The sequence below is a fragment of the Macrotis lagotis genome, chromosome X (genome assembly GCF_037893015.1).
Source record: "Macrotis lagotis isolate mMagLag1 chromosome X, bilby.v1.9.chrom.fasta, whole genome shotgun sequence".
NCBI classification, from domain to species: Eukaryota; Metazoa; Chordata; class Mammalia; order Peramelemorphia; family Peramelidae; genus Macrotis; species Macrotis lagotis.
The window spans coordinates 341,780,051-341,798,400 of record NC_133666.1 but is presented as its reverse complement, the minus strand read 5'-3'; positions in this window follow the sequence as shown (position 1 = coordinate 341,798,400).

Below are 18,350 nucleotides of genomic sequence, written 5' to 3'. Positions count from 1 at the left end.
TATATATATATATATATACATGTGTGTATACATATATATATGTGTGTGTGTGTGCATACATATATATATATATATATATATATTTTTTTTTTTTTTATATTTATAGGTCATTCCAATAGATGGTGACTGATTGTTAACTGAACTTCTCCAGTTCTCTATTTCTTTATTTGGAAGGTACTGTTTCATCTTAATGACTATGAACAATGTACTTAATTTCTCTTAGTCTCTGCTTCCTTTACCTCAGTTCACTTCATCTCTGAAATGAGAATATTGATTCCTGTGGAAATACACACATACACACACACCCATATATGTAGATTTATTTTTTAATTTTAAATTTTATTTTTTTTAAGGCAATAGGGTTAAGTGACTTGCCCAAAGTCACACAGGCAATTATTAAGTGTCTGATGTCACATTTGAACTCAGGTCATTCTGACTCCAAGTTGATGCTTTTTCCACTGCACCACCTAGCTGCCTTTTTTTTTAATTTTCAATTTTTTATTTAGGGAAATTTGTAAACCTTAAATCTATGAATCTACATTAGTTATCGTGGAATCTCAAAAGCAAATTACAATTAACTAATTAGAAGATCAATGTCTGTTATTCAAGTAGTAACAAGGTGCAAAAAGTGAATTTAGTTTTATTTTTAATCAAATGTAACGCTAAAAAACTAAAAAGTAACAATTCAAAAAATCCCCACAAAACAAAATAAACTTAACAGTTGCTTAGAAGCAATGGACATATATGCTACCTAGGTTAATATGGAAAGTGAAATTCTGATATGTACCTTACATTAAGTATATGAAAAATGCTGTGAAAATTGTTAAGAGTAAATGTGGTTTAGACTTAATTTTTGCTGCATTTTGGAAAAGGATTAAAAAAGGTCAAGCAGACAAGATAATAAATCTAAATAAACTAGAAGAATGATATCCCTTAGTCTAAATTCTGGAATTAATTTCTTGAATGCCAAGGTTAAGTTGCTTTATTTCTTTGAACATCTTAGTTTGCTATTTTTGTTATTTAGTTGTGTTCAAATCATGTCTGACTCTTCATGACCCTTTTTTAGTTTTCTTGGAAAAACTAGTGAAGTGGTTTTTCATTTCCTTCTCTAGCTCATTTTACAGATAAAGAAACTAAGGTAAATAGGATTCAGTGACTTACCCAGAGTCAAACAGCTAAAAAATGTCTGAGATCAGATTTGAACTCAGCATTTGACTCCTTTCCATCATTCTATCCATTGCACCACCTAGCTTCCCTCTTCAGGATACTGCATCATAACATTATATTTCTTTATTAGCATTTATTAGCATTGATTTAATGAATGAACAAATCATATGAATGAATGAATATAAACTTGGCCTTTTAGAAATCTGTTTGGGAAATTGAAATTTGAAATTTGGGTTAGAGTCTAAAACAATTATTCAATGAATTAATTGTGAGGGGGAGTCTGATTGTTTGACATGGTATAAATTAAAGGTATGGTTGATTCAATGATCTTTTTTTTTAACTTTTCACAACAATTTTTCTGGCATAAAGTACCTACAACAACAATAAAAGTAGATCTCACTGGTGCTCATGAATGCAAATTGGGTGTTCTAATAGAGTCATTAAATTCAAAACAACAGGTGGGTGTATATATACATTAAAAGAATGGAAAGTGGCAGAAGGGGTTACAGAGTTCATTTCTCAGAGCTTTAATCCACCAGAACAACAGGTTCAACCAGTAAGGTTAAACTTGGTAGTGATACCAAATCCTGCATTTGGGTTAAAACAAAAAAACAAAACAAAACAAAACAAAGCAACTACATGAATGCAAAATAGGAAAAACAAGGTGAGATGATTAGTTCATGTGAATAAACTTTGGAGTTTTTGGTGGAATGTAAATTCAATGAATCAACAAAGTGACAGTAGACAAGAAATGTGAATGAAATTTTACGTTAGTTCAAAGATCTGTCATGTCACAAGCACAAAATATTCACAAGTTATAAGTAAATCTTAAGGAATTTTCAGAGGCTCAATAAAGCCAAGAGAGTTCTCTATAGCTACACAGTCAAGTAATCTCAAGTGTCTGGATTCAAGTCTACATTTTTACTACTCCTAGTCCAAATCCCATGCTCCATCTGTTATGTCTTATTCTTTGTTTGGCAAGCTCTCCTTATTCCTTCTTTATTCTACCCTCAAAACTTTCCAGGTAATTCCTGGAAAGAAGCATCCTCTTGCGATGAAGGTCAGCAACTATTCTTCAGTTTGTAGTTTTATTAAATTGACAGAAGTCCTGAAAGTTTAAGTGACTTCTCATAGTTCAGTGAGTCCCTAATCTGGCAAAGGCTGGATTTCAACTTGGATCTTTATTCCTCAAAGGTTAACTTTATCTATTAAACCATGGTGCCATTCAAACTTAGGCTATGCTAAAGGAGTCATAGTTTCTAGAATTTTACTATATTCTGTCCTGCTCTGAAGATTGGTATTCCCCCCATCTATAATTCAGGAGCTCCAAATAATAGTAGGGAAGAAAATACAATTGGTCTAAATCAAAGCCCATTAATGAAATAGCATATTCTGTATATGCTTGTGGATACAAAGTTATTTACATGTTGCTCCTCTCCTTCAGTTGCAAGTTCCTTAAATATATAGGATATTTTTGGTTTTTTAATACCCTCCAGTAATCAGTATATAGTAGAACATTAGTACTAGCTCGTAGTAAGATTTTAATAAATGCATGGTGGAGGTTTTGATGGTGTTGATGCTATTGGTGATAAACTGTCTACATACCAAGAAGCATAGCAGGAAAAATAGTGACAAAAGATTTCACAAATAGAAGAGACTCTCTAACAAATACAGTTCAAATGGGGAAAAATATAGATCTATAGGGAAAAGCACACATGTGACTAGAGCATATATTGAAGGAGAGTATATATTGAGGGTATCACAGATGTAATCTAAGTGTGATCAATGTGCATGCACAGAAGGGCCATTGACTTTCTTGGTGATATCAGCACACTGCTGGCAGTTGGCTTGCTGCTCATTAGACTTGCAGTCTCCATGTGATGATACTCTTCTATACATGTAGTCTAGGTGAGATGCAATTCAGTCAAATGTGTAGTCTCTGGTAGTTTTTGCTTAGCTGTTAGCTCTGTCTTCTCATATTATTCTTGCCTACAAGCCAGATCTCCAATTTTCATTCAGTAATAGACATTCTCACACCTGGTTGTACCCTTCACATCTCAGTGATTCTTAACTCCTATAGATCATCTTGTAAATACAATCCCCCACACCCATTAGCTAATTCTTTATTGATTTATGCCTCAATGCTCCCATACCAAACTTTCAACTAAACACTCCCTAGCCCTTTTCCCACCACATCCTCTGGTTTCCCCCCAGATCTGGATTTTTCTCCTTGTTTATGTTTCCTAGCTGTCCTTTGTATAAGTCTCAATTAATATCCCCCTTTCTACATGAAAATTTCCTAGTCCACTTCCTCCCCCTCCCCCAGCATGCCCCTTCCCTCTGAGATATATTCATTTTTTCCTTGTATATATCATGCTCATATCTGTAGTTGTTTGCATATCTTTCCCTTCTTTATATTGTAAGAGCTTTTATTTATATTTATTTTTATAATATAATACCTGCAACATAAGCACTTAATAATTGCTTACTATTTTTGCTATTCTTGTTTTTGGTGGTAGAGTACATTGTGAGTATTTGATTTTTTTTCAAATTTTCAACCTCTGAAGATAGATATAACCCAAGGAAAAGCTATTTCCAAAATAATTACTGAATAACTTTGGAGTTCTGGCTTCCCCAGTTATTCAGAATTTAAATCTCTTTTATTTTCCTCTGAAGAATAATTAGTAGAGAAACAATATCAAATGTAGGGGGAAAGGTTTTCTCTCTATTATGTACTGGATTACATTCTTTGTTCTTTATGCAAATAATGTTGACAGAACTCCTGGTGTTGTGGAAACTCCCTTGCAATAGGAGCAGATAGAAAGCTGGAAGCTTAGAAGAATGCAATGTTCTATTTTAAAGATGAGCCAGAGAAGTTAAAAAGATTCCTTCTGGCCACCACATTTTAGGATGGGCATTGACAGCTTGGAACAGCTCCACAGTAGGGTGGCCCAGGAGAGTGATGAGTCTTGGGATCATGCCAATGAAGGAGACAAGGATGCACAGAACAAAAGGAGATCAGACTGGGAAATAATAACTGTCTTCTAGTGTCCAAAGGTCTATAATGTGGAAATTCTATATCTGCCTATATAGAAACAGATTTAAGATCCACTTAAGGAAAAGCTTCCAAGCAATTAGAACTAGTCAAAGGTAGACAATATTGTTTCAGGTGAAGATAGTTACTTATTACAATACAAATCTTTGATGATTAAAGGAATCATGGATATAAAATTCTAAGAACTACTCAGATCAATGAATCACACAGATAAAGATCTCTGATGATGAGGGTGACTATGTTGGGGGTATGTGTAACAGTTGCATCAATCCTACCCTCTTCAACACACATATCCTCCACTCTCAAGTGATAAGGAAGTGTTTTAAATATTCTTGATTTCTTTCATTCCTTATGGCAATATCATCTTTGACTTTATCTCTCTCTGAAATTTGTTTTTTGACCACACAACTTCTCTAGAGTAATGAATGTGATACACTTAATTTTCTTGTGCAATGATATCTATTTCACAGTTCAGATTTAGTTATATCTGGAACATGATGAAAATCATTTTAATATTGACTGCTAACTTTTTCTTTTCTGAATTTTTCATAGTATATATTATGCTTCACCTTTTGAAATATCCTCTTTTATAGATTTTAAATAACTATTTAAAATAAGCATGATGTCTATATTGGAATGGAATACTGAGGAGCATTTTCTAGTTGGCAAGTGATTGGTACTAGGATGTCCTATACTAGTAAAGATTTTGCTAGACTTGCTGATGTAATGTATAGAATCCTGTCTTGTGATATTGCATTTATGTTTTTCTATCAATCATTATATTGTAAACACTAAATTCTATAGAATTTTAAGCACATGACCTGGCTAAAATTTCTTGCCTATAAATGATAGCAATAAGCATGATATTTTGATCTCTTTGTTAATGTTTATAATGTTCTTAAACAAATATGCAAATTACACAGCTTCTTTTGTCCTGGCATGTGAGAGACAGTACAGCATAGAAGATAAAGAACTGAGAATCAAGAACTGGCATTATTCCAATGGTGACATTTTTTAGTTTTGTTGCAATAGGAAAGTCATTAGGATTTCATGTGCTTTAGGAAACTCTCAAAGATCTAACATAAATCTACTATATCCTGAGGATATTTAACAATCTATATTGGTAGAAGAAATTCCACCCTGGTATTTACCAAGATGACAAAATTCCAGATTCTTGGCAACTTCACATATATATTTCACTTTAACAACTCTGCTAGATGAAGAATAAGTTGGTATAATTTTCTCACTGAATTGTTATACTTTAAATTACTATTTTTAAGTGGCTATTTACATTTCTTAAAGAGCATATTCAAATATCAGTTTGGTGATACCTATCTTCTTTGCTGGATAGAAGCATAAGGAAAACATGATAAATTAAAATTGACTAGAAGGCAACAGATCGTGAGCCATTTTGTTTCAAGAAAAAAGAAATAAGGGTCCTTTCATGTATGTAGACACGTGAGCAGACCCCATTTTGTATCTTTTGCCACCCATCAAAGGTAACCATAGACATATTTAAGCTCTTATCTCTCTAGTAGCAAACAATAAAATAAAATTATGGGTTCATATCCTTCTCTCTGGTCACTAATTGCCATGATAAATGAGGTAGATTTTCATCAGAACAATAACCCTCAGGCTTTTAACATTTGACATGTTCAATTAAGAGTATGAGACCATTAAAACTAAAGGAAAACTTTTATTCATACCACAATAGCTAGAGATATCTAGTGCATCAATCAGAAACTTTGTTCATCATAAAATAACATTAAGTGGATCTTAGGCAGATTTCCTTCCCTCATACCTGGATTTGGTTCAAGAAACAGTGCTATTTAATTAAACATGGGCTTTTAAAGAAAGTGTTTTTAGGTCACACCATCAGCAGGCCTAGGATTTATTACTTTTTGCTTTTTTTTAGGCTTGCTTAAATTTTTCTCGGAGTTTGTCAGAGCTTAGTAAATGAAAATCCTGTATCTCATTGGGACTTAGGGGAGTTTCCTGTTGCATTGAGTTAGAATTATTTCAGAAAATCCACAAGGAGTCTTATAAATTATTTTGTATAAGTATATAAGGGGTAGATGCAATGTGGGTGGTAACTTGAAGTGGTTCTTTTGTTTCTAAGGTTTATATTTCCACCCACAATCCATGCTTAATTATTTTATGACTGCTTTGAAATCTCCCCTCTGCTCCTTCAGGCACATCCAAGATGAAACTTTGGCCCCTATCCAAAAATTAGATGTCTTAGATTAAGTTAAACACTTAGAGAAATGTATAGTAATTCTCAGGTCAGGAGAAAATTCAGTTGAGGTGGGGTAGTAGGTGCTCCATTGTAGCTATTGCCCTGATCATTCATGTAATTGGATTTTAAGGATATTGAAAAATTGTTTAGCATATAGCTTTCATTTTTTGTTTTCATTTTTATATGCAATATTTATCGATGCAGACAGTAACTATCTGCAAGTCTCTGTGCTAGGGTTTAATCTGGATCAGTTCCTCTTGTTTTTCTTCAAACAGAAAGAAAAAAAGTATCTGCTATACAAGTATTTGTGTTCAAAGAGAGAGAGGACATTGCCTAAGTACATCCACCAAACTTGCTGGCTTCTATCTCTACCATAGAGAATAACTACAATGAAGAAAAAAAGTGTAATTAAGAAAATCAACTTTTGAAAAAGTCAAATTTGTGTCCCTTTCTGCATTGTGACCAGTTTTATTATTTATGCATTTGTTTTACTACATTTGTATCTGAAATATTATTGCTTTGATTATCAGATTCAATAAATTATACTTATGAGAAATCTAAGTGTTATTATTATAAGACAGTTGGCTGGGGCAGTTAGGTAGCACAGTGAATAGAGCATTGGCCCTAGAGTCAGGAGGACCAGAGTTCAAATTCAGTGTCATACACTCAATAATTACCTAGCTGTGTAACCTTGGGAAAGTCATTTAACTGCATTGCCTTGCCAAAAAAATGTTATTTGACTGTGCAAATATGTAGCCTGCAACATATAGTGAATGAGATGGAGTCTTTCATGATGAAGTAGTTAAGATGGGAAGAACATTTCCACTAATCTCTAAGGTTCTCAAAAAGTTTTAATATAGTTTTGTAGTGGTTGTAATCTTTCTCAATGGACTAGACAGGGGAGGACAATTTACAGTGAATTAGTCAGACCCAGTGACAAAGTAGGATGAAAGATATGAAACCTTTACAGTTGGTGAGTGTCTAAACCTCATCTGTAGTACTATTACTCACATTATACTAGAAACCAGAGCTGGGGATTATGGTGGAGAACATATGGGTAAAGATCAGTCAAGGGAGAAACAAAAGCAATTTTGACAGTAGATTATGTACAAATCTGGTCTTCTGAGGAAATGGATGAGTGATTTGAGAAATAGATCAGCCTGGCACAGACATTTTATTGGTAAGGAAGAATTTAAATTATTTAGATATATGCTGAAGTTCTCTGCCCAAAGCAAAGTAGAGTTATAACTTCTGGACCTATTATCATGATAATTTCATCCTTTAAAAGGAAGGAGAAATAAAAAAGAGGAGAATTCTATTCTGTGTCTGATTCTAACTAACAAGCAGGAACTAGTTTCTGGGGATGGAAATGATGAGAAATTTAAGGGGAAATGACTGCTGCTTCCTAGAAATTATAACAGAATAGAAGAAAGTCAGTCATAGGCAGACATGTAACCTACATTTTGACAGTTTCAAAGGGTTCAAAAGAATAAGTAGTATCTCAAAAACTAAAATTTTACAGTTTTGAATGAGATCCAGAGAGAGTTGAAATTAATTTATCCTAGGTCATCATTGGGTCTCTACTGAAACTTCTGGAAGAAAATTACAAGCCCCAAAATTTATTTAGAGTTCTCTGGAATTATATAAGGAAGAAACATTGTATCACACAAAAATTCTTCAAGGTTTTCATGGATGAGGGCTGAGATACTTCTATGTCCTCTGATTCACCTCTTGCTAATCTACATTTTCATATTCTTTAGCCAATTCCATGAATGGACTCCAAAATAAAATCCATTACTCCCTCCTAGAAAACTCAAATCATTCTGAGGAACTGGAGTCCACAGCCACTTCAAATTCTTTTCACATTTCTCACGAAAGGTTGCTAATGCATATTTCCATTATTTGGTAAAACAAATAAACCAATCTTTTTTAGTGTGGGTTACATGGTTACAACCTTTTCTGAACTAAGTACCATTCTATTTAAGAAGAGTAGATTTTTTTAGAAGTTCTATATCCTTTACTCTTTTATTTTCCCATAATGATAGTCTCATAGGGTCCATGTGTACATTAGTTTCTTTTTTTAATTTATTTTTTATTCTAATTTTGTACAAATGTTTTTTTACATTAATACAATGTTCTTGTTTACAAGTAAACAAAATACTCCTCCTCCCCCATGAATATAGATAGACTTGCTTGGGCGAAAAAAGTAAAGGGGAGAGAAAAAAATTAAAATAAAAAAATAATAGTAATTGTAGGTATGGCCAGGTGGCACAATGGACAAGGCACCAGCCCCGGAGCCACGAGCACCCGAGTCCATATCCAGACTCATAAACCCAACAATCACCCAGCCGTGTGACATGCAAGCCACCCGATCCCCACTGCCCTGCAAAAACCAAAAAAAAAGAAAGGAAAAAAAAGACCCAAAATAAAATAAAATAGTAATAATAGTAGGGGTGGCTGGGTGGCAGACAGAGCATTGGCCCTTGAGCCAGGATCACCTAGGTCCAAATCCAGCCCCAAACACCCAAAGATCACCCCGCTATGTGGCCCCAGGCAGGCCACCCAGCCCCACTTGCCCTGCACCCTCCCCCAAATAATAATAACAAAAAATGTGCTTGAGTCTTTGTTCCAACACCAACAACTCTGTCATGGGTGGATCTCATTCTTTATAATAAGTCCATCACAAAAGTTATTTCCATATTTTTCCACCATTGCCATTGCTGATCGCAACTCCCTCCTTTCTTATTTCTCCACTACCATGTACTATATTTTTCTCTCCTTTCACTCTGACTCTGCAGTAGGGTCGCTGAGGGGTGCAGCAGACAGATCCCTGGTCCTGGGGCCAAGAAGCCCTGAGCCCCCATACCACCCCTTAGGCCCAGAATCCACCTGGTCCTGTGGTCCTGCACAGGCCTTCCAATCCCGGCCCCTTGCAAGAAGTAAGAAAGAAAATGTGCTATATCTAGCCACTCTCTCCCCATGGTCCATCCTCTCCTCCTTTATACACATCCCCACCCCTTCGCCCTGCTCCCCACTCCTTCTTACTCCAGATGTCTATACCCCATTAAGTATATATGCTGTTTCCTCTCCTAGCCATCTCTGATAAGAGCAAAGGTTCCCTCATTCCCCCTTGCCTCCCCACTTCCATATCATTGCAATAGCTCATTGTAATAAAAAAAAAATCTTATTATGTGAAATATCTTGGACTATCCCCCCCCTCCTTTTTCTTTCTCTCATTCCATTTCCCTTTTTTTATTGATTCCATTTTTACACTATATTTTAACTTTGAATTCAGCTTTCTCCTGTGCTTCAACTATAAAAGCTCCCTCTACCTGCTCTATTAACTGAGAAGGTTCATATGAGTATAATCAGTGTCATTTTTCTATGCAAGAATACATGCAGTTCAGCCTCATTAAGTCCCTCATATTTCCCCCCTCTCCTCCAATCTCCATGCTTCACCTGAGTCCTGTATCTGAAGATCAAACTTTCTGTTCAGCTCTGGCCATTCCAAAAGGAACCTTTGAAATTCCCCTGGTTCATTGAAAGTCTATCTTTTTCCCTGGAAGAGGACATTCAGCCTTTCTGGGTAGTTCATTCTTGGCTGCATTCTAAGTTCTTTTGCCTTCCAGTATATTGTATTCCAAGCCCTACCAGCTTCCAATATAGCTGCTGCTAAGTCCTGTGTGATCCTGACTGCAGCTCCATGATATTTGAACTGTATCCTTCTGGCTTCTTGTAATATGTTCTCTTTGACTTGGGAGTTTTGGAACTTGGCTATAATATTCCTAGGGGTTGGTTTTTTGGGATCTCTTTCTCAGGGGAATCAATGGATTCTCTCCATTTCTATTTTGCCCTCTGCTTCTAGAATATCAGGGCAATTTTCCTGTAGTAATTCTTTGAAAATGATGTCAAGGCTCTTTTCCTGATCATGACTTTCAGGTATTCCAATAATTTTTAAATTATCTTTCCTAAGTCTGTTTTCCATATCAGTTGTTTTTTTCAATGAGATATCTCACATTTTCTTCTAATTTTTCATTTTTTTTTTGTTTTGAAGTATTGATTCCTGATTTCTGGTAAATTCATCAATCTCCCTGAATTCTATTCTTTGTCTGAAGGATTTGTTCTCCTCAGGGAGATTTCTTATCTCTTTTTCCATCTGGCCAATTTTGCTTTTTAAAGCTTTCTTCTCCTCAATAACTTTTTTGAACTGTTTTATCCATTTGACCTAAGCTGGTTTTTAGCATGCTATTTTCTTCAGCATTTTTTTGAATTTCCTTGACTAAGCTGCTGACTTCATTTTCATGTTTTTCCTGCATCTCTCTCTTTTCTTTTCCCAGTTTTTCTTCCAACTCCCTCATTTGATTTTCAAAGTCTTTTTTGAGCTCTGTCATAGCCTGAGCCCAATTTCTGTTTTTCTTGGGGTCTTTAGATGCAGGAGCTTGTGCTTCCTCATCTTCAGACTGAGTATTTTGATCCTTCTTGGGCTCATTTGCAAAATATTTCTCAATAGTCTTCCTTTTGTTTCTTTGCTTGCTCATTTTCCCAGCCTGGGCCTGGTTTGGGGGTGCTTCCTGAGCTTTTGGGACACTCCCACAAGGGTCTCAGTGTGTGAGGCTCTGTCCTCCCTCCTGGTCTGTGAATGACCATAAGTGCCCCCCTATGCCATGGTGCTGAGGTGGGGGGGGCTGCTGTTCTATGGGGGGACCTAGACTGTGATCAGGATCTGAATGTGGTCAGAGCCCCAGAGTCCGGCTCCAGAGGCAGAGGACAGAAGAACTCAGCAGTCTCTCTCTCTTCACTCCCCTCCCTCAGCTCAATGGGCTCATGCCCTGGAGACTCCTGCTTACTGGCTCCACCTGCTTCTGTTTCCTGGATCAGGGCTGGGGAAAGACCAATCTGCTTGCTGTGTGCCCTGAGGGCTGGGCTCCATGTGCTTGCTCTGGCAGAAGTCCCCCACTGTTCCCCCACTTTGTGCCCGGTGCTCCTCGGGGTGCAGCTCAGGAGACTCCCCCGCTGCTGTGAGCTGAGACTCCCAGCGCCCTGGGGCTGCCTCCGGGAAGGTGAAGTTCTTTCGCTCTGGGGGGCCACCCCTCTGGTGGGCCACCCCTCTGACCCAGGGGAGCAGAGCCTTTCTGCTCTTTTCCAGGTTACCTTGAGTAGAACTGCCTCACTGGGTCCCTTTGTGGGTTCTGTCTCTTGAAAGTTTAGTTAGAGTCCTTAGCTGATGAATTTTATCAGAGAGCTCCTAAGACTTGATCCCTTCTTTTCACCATCTTGGCTCCACCCCCTGCACATAAGTTTCTTTGACTTTTGAGCATATTTTAAATTTGGTATTCAATAATGGTTTTATCCATTCAAACCATAGTAATTTTTCATTTTTTAGCAGTATTATGGTATGATCCTTTTTCATACACAAAATACCCTTCGTCTGACACTGTCCCTGAAGTGAGTTGTCACAAAATCAATATATTGAATATTAGACCATCGACAGATTGGATATACTGTGTTGTTTTCCATTTGTGGTCAGAAAATCATATATTGGTTCATTGACCAGTGTTGCTGTAGTATCATGATGCCTCACTGTTTTAGGAGGCACCCACATTCATAAAGCCAAGGAATCTCAAAGCATCCACATCATCACTAGAAATCCTGTTTTCTATTGGACCATGGGTGAAAATGATTCTGATAAATATAATGCAAAAGATGTCTTTGCACAACATTCCTCTCAATTAATCTTCATAATGTACATTCCATCTCATCATTTATTTGATGTTTTTGTCTTCTTTGATTATGAAGGACAACAACAACTATCAAAATAACACAAAACAAAATGGACTTTGCAGATAAAATTTTGTTTTCACCAAAAAATCAAGATAATCAGAATACAAAACCAGAAAACCAAGCATATTAGAATTGTACAGAAGAGACAATAAGCTTTGAGTAAGGGTCTTAGAGAGAAATTAGACATCCAAACAGCATATATTAAGCATTTATTATGTACCACACTATGTATACAAAAGAAGTCAAAATAAAATGAAAAACATCCTCTGTGCTCAAGGAGCTCACAGTTTCATGAGGGAGATAACATTGAAATGATAAAATACAAAGAAGATATATACTTCACATATATATATATATATATATATATATGTATCTATGTATCTATATCTACATCTACATCTACATCTATCTCTATCTCTATCTCTATCTCTATCTCTATCTCTATCTCTATCTATCTATATATGAACTGGAGATTATCAAAATATGAAAGTACTAGCATTAAAGAGAATCAGGAAAGGGTACTTATAGAAAGTGAAACTGAATTTTAGTTGGGACTTGAAGGATTCCATGGAAGCCAAGAAACTGAGATGAGGAAGGAGGTTCTGGTATGAAAAAGAATCAGAGAAAATGACAATCTAGAGATAGACTATTCCTGTGACATGAATATTACAGTCACTGAATCATGGAATGATGGAGAGCCAAGATTAAGAAGACTGAAAATGTCCTAGAGATCTCAGGAAATGTCTTCTGAGTCTTTAGCATGTGTCAATCCTCATTAAAACAGATACAATCATTATATTTGTTTTTTTTTGTTTTAAATGGTTTAGCAATTGAAAGTAAGCATTGCGATATAAATAATCTTTTGTACCAATGGCTCTATTTTAATTGACATTATAATTATGGTTTGTAGTGAAAATGAAGAACCAAAGAGAAACTAGGGATAGTGTGGGATTGGTTTTCAATATCCACGAAACTGATGTGTGAAGAACATCTCTTCATTAGCCGAGAGGAAGAAGCATGATTCCAAATTTCCTAAGAGCTTCTTTGTCCAATACCTTTGCTATTCCAAGCAGAGATTTCTCTCCTCCTCTTTTCTTACAGCTTTTAGTTTAGCCTACTCCTAAGGAAGTAAATCTGGATGCTTACAAAATAGACCTTTCTGAAATTTAAGCCTTTGAAGGAATGATGAAATGTAAGAGGAAAAGTGCTTCTTCTCTCCCTATAGTGCTATGAGGACTGTGGGTCTGACAGTTTGAAGGCTCTAAATTTACCAATTGCTTTGAAGCTCAGAGTGTCTCCAATAGTAAAGATAAAAGCAGCTTTCATTTTTCAGAAAGGAAGCCTGCTGCATTTGTCTCCCCACTTCACACAATCCTTAACTCTGTAGCTACAGCAGAAATCCCACTCCTAGATAAATAAGCACATCAGGAAGGATCAAAGTGGTTAAAATCTCCATGAAACTCCTTTCATATGCTGATTCATTTCTTAAACATGAACTGACACCAACTAATTCATTTCATTCAATGCATCAAGAGAAATCTCTCTCAGTAGAAACCTTCACATCTGAAAGTGACTTGGCAATAATTTGAGTTCTATAACTTAGGAAGAACTCTGGCTCAGATATACACTCCTGAAATTGGTTTCATTACATTCTTTGAGACTACACCACAAGAGCATTATCTATGCATTTACATATCAAAAGATTACAGCATTCCTTTCTACTTCAAGTTGTAAGAATTTACCAAAATGGCCATTTTTTTCCTTTGTGGCTTTTTTTCCCCTACAGAAATACAGAAAATGAGAGAAACACAGAAAAAAAAAATCAGTCCAGAGGGATAAGGTTATTTTCGGGATCTTAACCTAAAGTACTATTAATTTATCAAAGCAGAAATGTCAGGTTTAGATGAAATCTCTTTTATCAATTTTCTTTTTTCTTTTAAGATTTCCATTTACTAATCATATCCCAAATGATCCAGGAGGGCAATTTTGCTCTTTAGCAGGTAAACAAGGATACTTTAGAAAATGTGGAGTATTTTATAAATGGGGAGCAATTTTTTACTTCAAGGTCAATTTGAACCTACATATTTCAATGTTTAAGAAAATATTTTAAATCCTAGACTTCAAAACCAAAGTAGAAAATCATTTAAAAGGAGGTAGGGGAGATAGGAGAAACAGAATGTCCAAATATCAATCATTTTAAGACAATTGGAAAAAATGTTAATGTTTAGAGAGCATTGCCACTGAAAAACAACATACTCAAATGGCTAAAGCTCTGTATTTCCAGTCAAAGTATCTAAGTATCTGTCTGTGTCATTTGCTCTTTTATTTTGGGCAAGTAACTACTCTGGGTCTCAGTTTCCTCCAATATAAAATGAAGGGGTGTGAGTAGATTGATTCAACAATTTTGAATTATAAATTGGGGAAAACTGATAAGTTCTCTTTACTTAATGGTGAATATCAAAAAGAAAGCAATATTTTTGAGTTGGCCAAAATGATTAATGAGGACCAATGTTTTGTTTCAGACATGCACAATAAAGGGCTATAATGTGGAAATGGGAAAAATATCAAGGGTCCTTTCAGTTTCTATTTCATCTGATCCATTTTTATTGCTCTGTGGGCTATTTATTTGAATCCCAATAGAGGCACTTATGGGTGCTGAAGGAATCTCAGGTCTCACATTGTTCCTTTGGGATTTTGTTAAGTGGAATATTTGATCTATTCAAATTATAGAGACTGGTAATATCAGAAATTTATCAGAAGTTAAGGGGGTAGCTAGGTGGTGCAGTGGATAGAGAACTGGCCCTGGAGTCAGGAGTACCTGGGTTCAAATCTGGCCTCCCACACTTAATAATTACTTAGCTTTGTGGCCTTGGGCAAGCCACTTTAACTCCATTGGCCTTGCAAAAAAAAAGTTAAAAAGAGATTCTAACTAGAAGTCATATAATGAACTTGAATCAAAGGAATTGAGTCAACATAAAAAGATAAGTGAAGAAAATAGGCAAAATTGGTCTGGGTATTTTGCTAATTTTTTTTTTCACTGCCAGAAAAGTTATGGTAGTTCCATATATGTATTCTAAAATGGATTTTACCTTGATGAGAGAAGTTTGCCGAATCTCAAAGAAATGATACAGAGCATCACAGAGCATGAAAGCATCAGAAATGTATGGTAAAGAGGAAATAACACAAAAAGCAATTCAGTATAGAACAAAAGAGAAGCATAGTGACATCTCTTCAGGACATTAGTGATGGCACAGAATCCAAAATATGAGTTGCCCTGGACATACTTGTGTTCTATATATATATATATATATGTCTCTACATGCATATTGCCCAAGTTTGCTGGGTACACACATATTGAATTTATGTGCTTTTTTCACAATATTCCCTAGTTTGCCTATAGATGCATGGGAAGATATTTTTTGGACACAAATTTGTTATGGTCTTTGATTAAATTTCTCTTAATTGGAAATAATATTCAGTTTGCAAAAGTAAACACACTGTTTATTAGAATTTTAACTGAACATTGCAATATATAGTACCTTAAACTTAGGGCAGTTTTCAATGAATTCAAGTGGGTTGGTTCTGAGAATTATGTAAATGTTTCAAACTAAGATGGCTTATAAAGTTATTTTATTTTTTGTTTTTCAACAAAACATTTAGAAATTTTTGATGTCTAGTCTATATCTGAAATTGAAAATAACTACATTGAATAAAATCTTATACTAATGTATTATTTTATAAAATTTGAAAAGTTTTTTTCTCCTCCCATTCTTTAATAAGTGAAAAAATTGAGATTAGAGTATAAATACATAATATACCATTTATTGAAGCTATTATTATATAAGCTCAATCAAGTGGAAATTTCCGTTATGAATATGAGAACTAATTTTTCCTTTAGAATATTGTCACTGAAGTTACTGGAATTTTAATGATACTGACCTACATAATTCCCTTACTTTGGATCTACCACACAAAATACCACAGATTTTTTTTCTACATAGAGTAGATCTACTTATAACATAACCTTCCTAGTGGCTCCTACATCCGTTTGCTTTATATATATGAAATAAAGAAAGCAATAAACATTCTCTTTGTTTAGAAAGCCTGTTAATGGAATAAAAAAACACAAAAGTAAATATATATATATAATATATAAAATATATATATGTATGTATATATATTATATATATAATATATATATATATTATATATATATAAAACTTTCCTTTGAATCTATTAAAACCTATTTTGACATTCTTTTTACTTTTCTTTTTTGCAAGGAAATGGGGTTAAGTGGCTTCCCCAAGGCCATACAGCTAGGTAATTATTGAGTGTCTGAGGCTGGATTTGAACCCAGGTACTCCTGACTTCAGGGCCAGTGGATAGCACTGTGCCACCTAGCCACCCTATTAATACCTATTTTGAAAAGGTCATATGAACTCAGTCAAAGTTGACAATACACCAACAGAAGTCCTTCAGACAATTGAAAGTTTTAGACCTGGAAAGGACTCGAGGAGAATATAGTAATACCTCCCATCCAATGCAGGGAGATATTTCTTTGGCATTTTTGATGGGTGATTATATAGATTCTTCTTAAATACTTCCAGTTCCTCTTTTAATAGCTAACAGAAAAAATATTTTCAATATTGCTATCACTAATTATTGGAAGATTTTTACATATGCTTTCCTGAAATCTTCCTGTGTAAATTTTACTCTTTGGACTTTTGAAACAGTAAACATGTTATTTCTTCTAGGAGAGAGAAATTTATAAACAAGAAACATCTTCAAATATGTAAAAAGAACTTCAGGCTTCCTTAACTTTTTCTACTTCATTATCATCCACTCCTAAAATATTTAGGAAATACATTTTTAAAATATTTAATTCTTTTTGTTCTTATATCATTTTCATTTTAGTGAAAAATTCTACTCTGTCTCAATTTGAGCCCTTACTTTTGTTAAAGAAAAGAAAAACACAAATAAAAGCAACATATACTTTTTCTCATATAGTATGCAGTATTCTATTTCAGTAGTCCACTGAATTTTGTGATAAAGTGGGTCTGGTCTTTGATTATCTTTTCTCTTGAACCATACTATTTTTTGGTTACTGAAAAATTTCATTTTAGTGATCTTTTCATTTATTTTATTGTAAACATTATGCATATTTTATGATTTTGTTTATTTGCTTTTCAAATCTACATTTTTATGAATTTATTGAAGTTATCACTTCTTATTATAAAAATGATATTATATTATGTTCTTTTCTTTAATTTTTTACATTATATTCTTAATGACCTACTAAGCCTAATTCTTCCCTAGTTAATAAGTCCTTTTTTCCTATTTTTTCTATGGCAAAAAGTGCTGTCAGAATATTTTAAACTACACATTTAATCTACATTGGACTTTCATTTATGTTTTTGATCTCTATTTAGGTATATTCCACTTTTTTTTTTTTTTTTGCCAGGGCAAATGGGGTTAAGTGGCTTGCCCAAGGCCACACGGCTAGGTAATTACTAAGTGTCTGAGACCGGATTTGAACCCAGGTACTCCTGACTCCAAGGCTGGTGCTTTATCCACTGTGCCACCTAGCCACCCCCACTTTTTTTTTTAATTCATGAAGAGAGACCAATTTATTCAAGGTGTTCCAGGATGTTTGAATATTAGCTAAAAAAGAAACAAACAAGTTTGAATATGAGTTAAAAAAATAACAAGCAGATTCACAAAAACCCTGTCCAAAGCATACAACTCTACGTTAACACTAAAATGCCTAATGGTAGATAGACTTTTTTGGTGATAAATAATATCTACAAACAGTTAGAAATGTCATCACAACTATCTTTTTCAAGAAAGTCATTTTCAAAAAGCCCATACCCAACATTATGAGCATTATTTAATAAAGATGTTTGAAAGATAACAGTATAAATAAGATAAGGAAAATAAGTTGCTGGCAAAAAGTTGGATGAAACTAATGTAATTGTAGGTGTTATGTTTATTTTCTTAGAAAATATTATCAATTCTATAAGAAATATGCCTTCAAAATTTAGAACTTTAAGCTTTAGGATATATACATACTTAACAAACAACATTTATTATGAAGAAGTATATTTATTACTG